This window comes from Fundulus heteroclitus, unplaced genomic scaffold, assembly GCF_011125445.2.
Source record: "Fundulus heteroclitus isolate FHET01 unplaced genomic scaffold, MU-UCD_Fhet_4.1 scaffold_57, whole genome shotgun sequence".
Taxonomy (NCBI): domain Eukaryota; kingdom Metazoa; phylum Chordata; class Actinopteri; order Cyprinodontiformes; family Fundulidae; genus Fundulus; species Fundulus heteroclitus.
This window is the reverse complement of record NW_023397000.1, coordinates 1,794,278-1,803,806: the sequence shown is the minus strand read 5'-3', so window position 1 is coordinate 1,803,806 and position 9,529 is coordinate 1,794,278. Positions and strand designations below refer to the sequence as shown.

At 41.6% G+C, this 9,529-nt stretch overlaps 1 long non-coding RNA gene across 1 annotated transcript; it reads right to left on the bottom strand.

Annotated features, from left to right (window-relative positions):
• Positions 1–2,028: 2,028 nt before the first annotated feature.
• On the bottom strand, positions 2,029–7,135 carry LOC110367529. Its single transcript, XR_004929806.1, has 3 exons — positions 6,975–7,135; positions 6,686–6,838; positions 2,029–3,183 (listed from the first exon to the last, which is right to left on the bottom strand). It is a non-coding gene; the product is annotated as an uncharacterized LOC110367529 (long non-coding RNA).
• Between the last annotated feature and the right edge of the window lie 2,394 nt (positions 7,136–9,529).

Here is a 9,529-nt window from a genome sequence, read left to right as displayed (position 1 = left end):
TATGGGATTATGTTTCATTATCTTAGACTAAGTAATGTAATTGATAGGATTTAATTTTTATTTTATTTATTTATTTATTTATTTATTTATTTTTTTTTTTTTTATTTTTTTTTATTTTTTTTTGGGTGTTTGTTTTATTTTGGTAGGTTGGTTTAATGTATTTTAGGTAGTATAAGTCATTCTGATCCACACTCCAAACCAGTTGGTGGCGGTAATGCACCGTTTCGTTGCGTGCCAACCGCCAGAAAAAAACATAAAGAATAAAGAAGAAATAATGCTTGCCGAGTGGCTGCAGAGCGAAGTAAACACAGTGAGCGCAGAGAAGGCGGTATTTTCAGTTGCTGTTTTTTGTAGTAAATTCTACAAATGACAAGGGGACCACAGTGACACGGGACCTAAAATAACACGGAGTCATTGATGAGGGTGAAGAGAGCTAAACAGCAGGGTAAGAGTCGTTTCTATATCTGACGTTTGTTCATTTTCAAAGTGGGGAAAAGCAAACTGCTTGGCTCGAGGCTGTGAGCGGAGTCCTGCGCAGCTGAAGTCTAATGCAGCTGTTAGCTTGTTAGCTGGTTAATGACAGGAGCTCATTTACATGTGTAACTTTCCCGGATGTGGTTAAAATGTGTACAGATTAAAAAAAAGTATTCCCAAAGTACCGTTTATATGGGATGAAAATCAAATAATCCAACCATGACGTGCATTTACTCGCACCAAGCTTTATTCAAAATAACAACTCTGACATTAGCAGATTTGATGATTTCCATAAAACAAAAGAAGTTTTGTACTTCTACAAAAAAAATAGAGGCAAAGATGCGTTGGTTCTGCTCCCAGTCCATTGTGTCGCAAAAAAATGTGTTATATGCAGTGTGATTTAATTTAAAATTTCAAAAGGGTTTTATGGCTCCCAGTGTTTTATTTACTGTGTGAAACGGGTCCAAATGGCTCTTTGAGTGGTAAAGGTTGCCGACCCCTGCAATAGACGTTGCCAGTGTAACTAAATGTTTTTTAACCCACGCATAGACATATGGCTGGAAACCTCCCATCAACATTTTTTTTAGCTGTTGCTGATATGGTGTTTCATCTCTGTCAGTGGGAGGGATGCCGCTGTGAAACCTATATTCTTTTTTAAAACGTATTTTGAACTCGTCTACGTCTTCCCCTATACGTCCATAATCCGCTCTCCTGCGGAAAACTGTACATGCTGCTTTTGCTAGAGCTGTCCATTTCTGCCTTTGTTCGATCCCCATTTGCACTCAATGTTCAAATGTTCCACCTTGTGGGGTTCTGCCTGTATAATTCGCCCTTACTTTTTCCCAATGTTTTCCCACTGACGACTGTAAGGCTTGTTTGAACTCATTTCCATTTAAACAATATGAGTTATAAATTCCCTCCATGCCTTGGGTCCATATTTCTGGATCTTCCTGTGGAGAAATGACACCTTCTACAGCCTTTCTGGTTTCCTCTAACGACCACGGACGGAAAACTGGGATTGTTTGAGGCTGCTGAGCTCCTACATTAGGATTTGCGGTCTGCACTATAGGATACAAGCCTTTGGACTGGTCTGTTGATAACGAATGATCTGATTTACTCAGTCCATCCAGGTCTGGGTACAGATTTGAAACATCCTTGGGGGGTTTAAGGGATTATATGGTGGTAGTCTGTTTTCTTCAGTTGCCACCATAGTTTGCGTTACTGACGTAATGTTCTTGTTCTTTTTGTTTAGAGCCTAAAATTGTCCATCCATCCATCCATCCATTTTCCAAACCGCTTAATCCCTCAGGGGGTCGCAGGGGTTGCTGGTGCCTATCTCCAGCGTTCACCGGGTGAGAGGCGGGGTACACCCTGGACAGGTCGCCAGTCTGTCGTGGGGCAACACAGAGAGACAAACAACCATTCACACCTAAGGACAATTTGGAGAAGCCAATTAACCTAACAGTCATGTTTTTGAACTGTGGGAGGAAGCTGGAGTACCCGGAGAGAACCCACGCATGCACAGGGAGAACATGCAAACTCCATGCAGAAAGACCCAGCGGTGTACTCGAACCCAGGACCTTCTTGCTGCAAGGCAACAGCGCTACCCACTGTGCCACTGTGCAGGCTGCACAGGCCTAAAATTGTAGGGGACCAAATAGGTGATGAAGTGGGGCTTTGACGCGCCGCTCCATCGGCCACCCCACCCCCTCCTGCTGGTCGGGGCTGTCTCTGCCTACGGCCGTGCGGTTGCGTTTCATTATCTTCAGGGTGCATGAACATTACAGTTGTCTGACGGTCTGCTTTATTTTTTGCTCACACATCCTGCCTTTTTTGTGCTTGATTTAACCAACAGCACGTAATTTCAAGCTCTTTTATTTTTTTCAGTTTTTTTCTTCCTGTTTTTGCACCAGTGCTTGTTTCTAGCCGACACACAACATTTTCCGATCTATTCACTTTCAACACACCATCTATATTATACTTCTTCTTCCACTTCTCCAAGTATTTTAAATTACTTGGATCAATCAGATACATAAATTTTTCATCCCCTTTGGGATTTCCCTTTCTACTTTGTCCTGAACCCCTATTTTACTTTTCTGTTGTGTTTATATAATTTCCAGGACCTTAATCCTCTTTTTTTTAGCTACCTTTTAGGACTTTAACCTGAGTTTCCCCTTTTTTTCAGGACTTTAACCTGAGTTTTCCCTTTTTTTCAGGACTTTAACCTGAGTTTCCCTTAACCCCCCTAGGGCCAAAACTAAAATTTTCAGAGCAGGCGGGCGTAACGCGACCCTCCAGTACGTACAGCCCCAATGCCAAATATGACGGACTTAAACCGTTTTGCTTCGAGGGACTCAGACTCTTGATTAACTTTTCGGAGAACTTTTAATCACCCGTAACAAGGGACTTAAAACGCTTGCACACCTGTGCGGGGAACTTTTAATCACCCGTAACCCTGAACGACGGACTTTAACCGATCGCTTTAAAATGGACTTGATTTGTTTGGCTTTCTTACCCGGTCGGATCCCGTCAATCCCTTGTTGTCGAAATGACGCTGGCCCAGCGAGGAAATTACCTCCTGGGACTTTCAACAGGTCCTTGACTCAGACCTCCAGGGGTTTTCAGCGCGTTGCTCCTCTCATCAGCGAGTCGATATGTTGGGATCCACATCACGGCACCAGCTGAGTTAAGTTTAATAACCCTTTTATCCTGGAAAGAAAACCAACACAAACACAAGTTTAGACTCTTCTCAAAGAAAGAGGGCAGAGGGCCAGAAATGTGAGGCCGATTTGATCACAGTCTCAGCTTCATCTGCAATGGGCTACCTCTGTCTCTTTGCCTTTATTGTCAGACATCAAAGAAGGGACAGGAGGAGTCAGGAGTTCACAACATGGGGGTTAAGAAACAAAAGTAAGGACAAGGAGGGTTTTATAACATGGGGTTGGCATACAAAGAGGTGTAGGATTAACATATACAGCAAAAGATTACTTGTCTAGGAGAAATATCTGATTCTTCCTGTGTGAAGTTAAAACAATAGAAAATTCCAAATAAAAGAAAATGATTACATTCACATTTCTTTAACACCATTGGTAGGTGGTCTGTTGAGATGAACAGTTGCATGCCGCTGGAAGAAATACATATTGTCTCAGAAAACAACATAAAACCTTTCTGAAAATTTGGCAGCCATATTTAGACCATATTGGTACATCTCTCGCACCAAAAACTGTAAAAATGTAATTATTTGTATTTATCTTGTACACTGACTTTTTTCATAATGAGCGCTTTGTCCTTTGTTGTGCCATGTTATGTTAGTATACTGATGTGTTTGTATACATTGCAAATATAAAAAAACTGGAAAAAAAGACAAAAAACAACAAAAGCCTTCTTGCCAAGCTCAGTCCGAGCATAAGGGGCAGAAATAAGCAATAAATTGTGAGAACGTAGGTTATACAAGTTGATATTTCTTACTGCAATTGCAGTATAGCTATAGGGTAGCAGAAGTCCAAGTTATGCCTAATAAATAAATGTTAACCAATGGGAATTCCTTTAAGCTGCCATAGCTGGCAATCCCACCCATGAATATAAATCACAATGGTGTGTTGACATTTTGCACTTCTCTGTGATGAAGCTCAGAGAAGAGATAGCAAGAGCATGCTATTTAAATCTACACGTCAGGCCAGTGATGAACTTCATATTATGTTAACTGGGATGAAAATTGAGCAAGTGAAAGAGGTAAAACTCCTCAATAAGTAATAGTAGATGAACAGATGTCATGGGAGAAACACATCAGTTCGATTGTAAAGAAAATGGGTAAAAGTATGTCTTGTATTAAGAGATGTAGCTGTCACACTCTCAGTCATCCTCCCCCTGAGCTTGCAGGAGGAGTTTTAAAGTTGATAAAAAGGAATGTCTTGGTAAAACTTACTTCAGACAGACTTCTCGACCGGAAATCCTCTTGATTGGTAATGTAAACTCTGTCTCCATGTTTAATTTCTATGAATTAAATATGCATATTAAACTGTTCTACCTCTTGATTAATGTTTTCTCACCTGCGGCCAAATCTGGAACCGGGGTAAGATGGGTTTCAATAGATATGTAGCAGCAGGCCGGTAAACCCAATCTTTAACACTTGATAGCTTGTTCTTGTTCAATCCTAGCCTGGACCTAACTCCGTGTTCCTGCTTTTTCCCTACCTCCTAGAAACCTGGACTCCAGCCTCAGAAACTCCAAGCCGGACCTCCAAGAATCAGATCTATTTTCTGGTTAAGTCCTCCTGCCTGTGCTGACTTGCCTGTCCATACTTGAGAAAACTCACCGAACCTGCACCTACAGCCTGGACCCTGGACATCACCCTTCCTGGACAAATGCTAGCCTCGATCTCTGTGAGTCATATGCCCCCTCATTATCCTCATCGGCACCTTTGCTCACCAGTCTCCCCAGCCACCTCAAAACAAACCACACCTGTTTTCAATAAACTCCCTTTGTTAAACATGACAGTAGCTCCCTTCTGACCCCTGCATCTAGAGTCCTGGTGGTTCAGTCTTTGGTATTGTCCTAGCTGGACTACTGCTGTGTGGTGTATTCTGGTGCAGCTAAAAAAAAGCACTTGTGAAAACTTCAGACTACACAGAACAATGCTTCCAGACTGGCACTGGGTTCTCCATTTGACTGGAGACTGAACTTAACTGCTCTTTGTGAACGTCTATCATGGTTCAGGGTGGAAGAGAGACTTTTTTTTTTAGCTTTACTAGAATTTATGCAGGGAATATTCATGTTAAATGGACACTGAAACAAGAAAGTAGAAGAGGAGAGAAAAGGGAGAGAGCAATACAACGTCCTCAGTCTGCTTCTTCAACTGCAAAGAGACAAAACTATAGCAAAACCCGCTGATAAAGTATTACAGGTACAAACAAGCAACACCTTGATACCATCACTGACGAATATACAGTATTATTTAATACGAAATGTATAAAGTGATAGCTGCAGATAATATGTGTTTTCTGTATAGAAGTGAATCTGTAAGTAACTGGATCCAAGCACCTGTAAGTGCTTGTGAAAGTTGTGTATGTCAGGTTTATCCATGAGAAAAATGCGTAATAGTGGTTGTGAAAAGCTAAAGACCTGCCCCCCAGAGCACCGAGGAAGACACCAGGGAAACCAAAACCCCAGATGCCCAAAGCACCTTAAGAACAAAGGTTCCCAAGAGGGGCCAACACAGGGAAACTGCCTCTAATATCAAGGGAAGAGGAGAGACAGCCCCAAGAAACTCCCCCAACAGTCACAATGCCGAAGCCACTGGGAGCCGCGGGGACAAGCCTGTGGGCTCCACCAGCAGCTAGCTACGCCAAAGCGGATCCAGCTACCTCAGGTCCCTGGGGCAACCCGCCGCTTCGAGGGGCCAGGCCCCTTGAAGCAGCCGGCAGGAGCAAGCAGGCGCCTACCCGAGCACCCAGCCCTGGACACCGAGGACCACTGTGAGGGACCGAGTCAAAATGCATGAGGAGTCACAGGGATTAATTCAAAAGTTGTTTTTTTATTTTAATCCAAAAACAAATTTACAAAAACTGTGGGCTCCAGAGCCATAAAAAATTTAAAAAAGACAAAATTTAACTGAAGCCAAACTGTGCCCAAACAAACTGACTGCAGAACCAAACATAACTGACCTCTGAAAGAAATGACACACAAGGGATATATATATACACTGGCTGATCAGACCAATAACACAATAATGGTAATTAAAACCAATTAATCACAAATTACAAAACAAAGCAGTACAGTTAAGTTTGGCAATAAACTAATCTAAGAACAATGAAAACACACCAACCTCTAAATACAAACCCTAAGTGAAATGCAAAAAAAAGAAAAAAGAAAAAAATACAAATTCATCCAGTAACAGCTGATGGAATAGACCAATGACCCCTCCATGTATTTAGGACACCTGAGCTCTGGCTGCCATCTTTTGTCTGGCCAAACTCCCAGGCACCATGGAAGGTAAGAAACAAAGATTAGTCACAAAAACACAAACAAAATATGGATAAGTGGCTATAAGTACACAAGTGAACTAAATGTGCACACTTTGTACATGTGCACATTTGTACATGTGTTCAAATAGAGTTATACACATGTACTTAAACTAAGAATAAAGATTTATTGCAAACGAAAATGTACCGATTTGTAAACAAAAAGGTGAAGGTGCATGTGTGGTACCGACTTTTAAAGTGTGGCCATGGGTTTGGTCATCACAACCACTAATGCACCGGCTGGCCAAGGCGCCAGCCAGCAGAGGGGAGCAGGACAGGGGTGTGGGCCCCACACTTAGTGGAGATGTGAGATATCCTGAGAAAGGAGGGAGTACAAACCCAACCTGACAAATAAAAAATTAGACAAATATGTACACAGTCACATTCATTTGTTCCCACCGTAGTGCCCCCACATTTCCTTACAGAGGATAAAAAAAAGTTTTAAAAAAAGGGGGGGACAGTACACACACTCACACTCACCACACGCATCCTATATTCCCAGGTCCAGGCACTACCGCAACCTGACCTACCCGGTCGAAGCTCCAGTCCCAACCCCCATCCTGGCCCCAGACCAGACGACCCACGGCCCCACCCACCGGGAGATGGGGCCAACATGAACCGTACGGGCTAACCAACCAGAGTCGTCCCCGCCACAAACCCTGGGGTGCTACTTGCTTATTTATGGATGCTTACATTATGTGAGAGATCAGCACAGTTATTTTACCAGAGAAGCTTCTCATGGTCATTTTGTTCATCTGAGACTAAGGACTGAGTCTATTTGTAGATCTTTTCTATTTTTAGAGGTGTAACTATTTGGAACAAATTTCCCCCTGGAGTTACAGAAGCATCTGGAAAAGCTTCTTTTAAGAAACACCTGAGAAATGTTTTGCTTTCTGAGTCATAGGTGATGTCTGCAAAATACTTTTCATATTGATCAATTGCAAATGTAGTGCAATTGTTTTATGTAAATGGTTTGTAAAAAGGATTTCAGGAAGAGTAGCTGTAAAGATTGTGACAGCTTATTAGGATCCCACAAATACACAAATAAATTAAAGAAAATACATTGAAAAAAACCTTTTTACAAGATTTTACACATGGGGTTGAAATGCGAGGGAGTCTCCCAGATATGCCCAGACATGCCCAGATATTTTCATGTATATGTGTAAAAACCAACTGTATTTATTTTCCTTCAAAGGGCCCCTGGATCTCAAAAAATACATACATTTAGGTGTAGCTGTATTAAGAACAAGCTCCAAAATTAATACATTTGAAACAATCACACTCACTAACACACACATTCATAGGCAGAGACAGATTTGTAGGTTATTTGGGGTTAGGTGCCTTGCCCAGGGGCACATCAACATGTGATGGAAAATGTAAGCTTTCCGATTGCAAGACAATTACTCTACCCGCTGGCAGAGGGAAAGATTTAGAAATTTAGAGAAAGAGGGTGTTTCAGAGGAGTTGGAACCTTGTTATGCTTATGCTGTCTCATTCCATGTAAATTAAATGGAAAAAGTTGAACAGGAGTGAAAAAACCCTAGACAGGAGAAGTGAATACAAATGCAAAGATAAACTGTATTAACAGTAAGTATTTAGGTTGTGGTGGTATGTCAGACATGGACTGCTCCTCTGCACAGGCAAAACCAATCTCTTTAATCCAGTTAGTCCCCCCCCCCCCCCACCCCCCACCAACAGTTAAAGAAGTGGTGGTGGGTTGTTTAGCCCCCAGCTCAACAGCAGGCCTGCTCAGAGGTCATTGAACTACCCTTATTCTCGTCCTCACTCCCTTACACTTACACCCCATCCTCTTCTTCCCCTTCACCCCTGTTACATCTCTTCTTTTGCCTCTTGAGAAGGGTTACCAGAAACCAGAGGTTGACAGATAAAGAGCAATTCAAGAAAAGCTATCAATGTTTAATTTTTTTTACAAAGACTTAAAAAACAGCCGTATTTGATCATGCAAAGATCTGTTGCATGGACACTAAAGCCTAATTCATTACTGAGAGACATTCCCATGGAAGGTTTGCTGTTGATACTGAAGTTGTGGCAGAATTTCAAGAGGGAAGAAATCCAAACTGATGTGTGCTCTGCAAAGGAAATGTCCTCGTCTTGTTTAAGGCTTAGAAAATTGTTGTGAAATTGTGGAGAGATTTTCAAAATTATACCCAGATGCACTGATGTACTTCAAAAGTCACATCAAAATACATATAATTCAAAACATATATCTTTTAAAGTTTGTAATATTTGATATATGTGCCTTTAGCATTCATGTAAACAACACAGATGTGACCAAAGCCGCGTGATACCGGCCTTTGATCCCAGCGTCTTTACTTTGATCTGGCTCTCAGGGTAAAACATGTATTTTCCGAAGGGGAATATAGCCAGGCACCACAGTGAAATGGCCCTTGCAGCATAAGCCAAATCTTGACTTAGGCTGCAAACGCAAAGAGCTTCACAAATTAACTAACATACTTACTAGTTTCATATGTCTGGGGTTGAATGCCCTATGAGGCATACAAAATTGTTGCAGCTCTTGTAGAAATGCATTTTATAAACCCCCCCCCCCCCCCCATGCCCTGCATTTGAATTAATGGAACGAGGTTTATGCTGATAGCCTATGTTAACAAATAAGATCTCAATAAAATCCAAGATGTCATTTACAAGGGAAAAGCTGTTTTAATAAAGTAAATTAAAAAAACAGCAAAGAAATAAAAAAAAAAGTAATGATAAAAATAAACAAGAGCTACAGAACTGATGCTTATGACTTTCTCAATGCTTTTAATGTTAAGTTTTGTATTTTTACCACCAGTGCCATATCAAATAATTTGTACTTATTAGCACTCAAGCCAATTATTGCAGAAGCAGACACAGTGGAGTTATGCTGGGAAATGTGGTGAAGGATCAAATGCATATTGATGGTTAGCATCAAAGCATGCCTCTTTGAAGTGCTGCTTCGGTGCCAGCATGGTATGAGAGAGCTGATGGAGGAAACTGGACATGAGACATGTTTTTCATAAACCCGTGGATGGCTG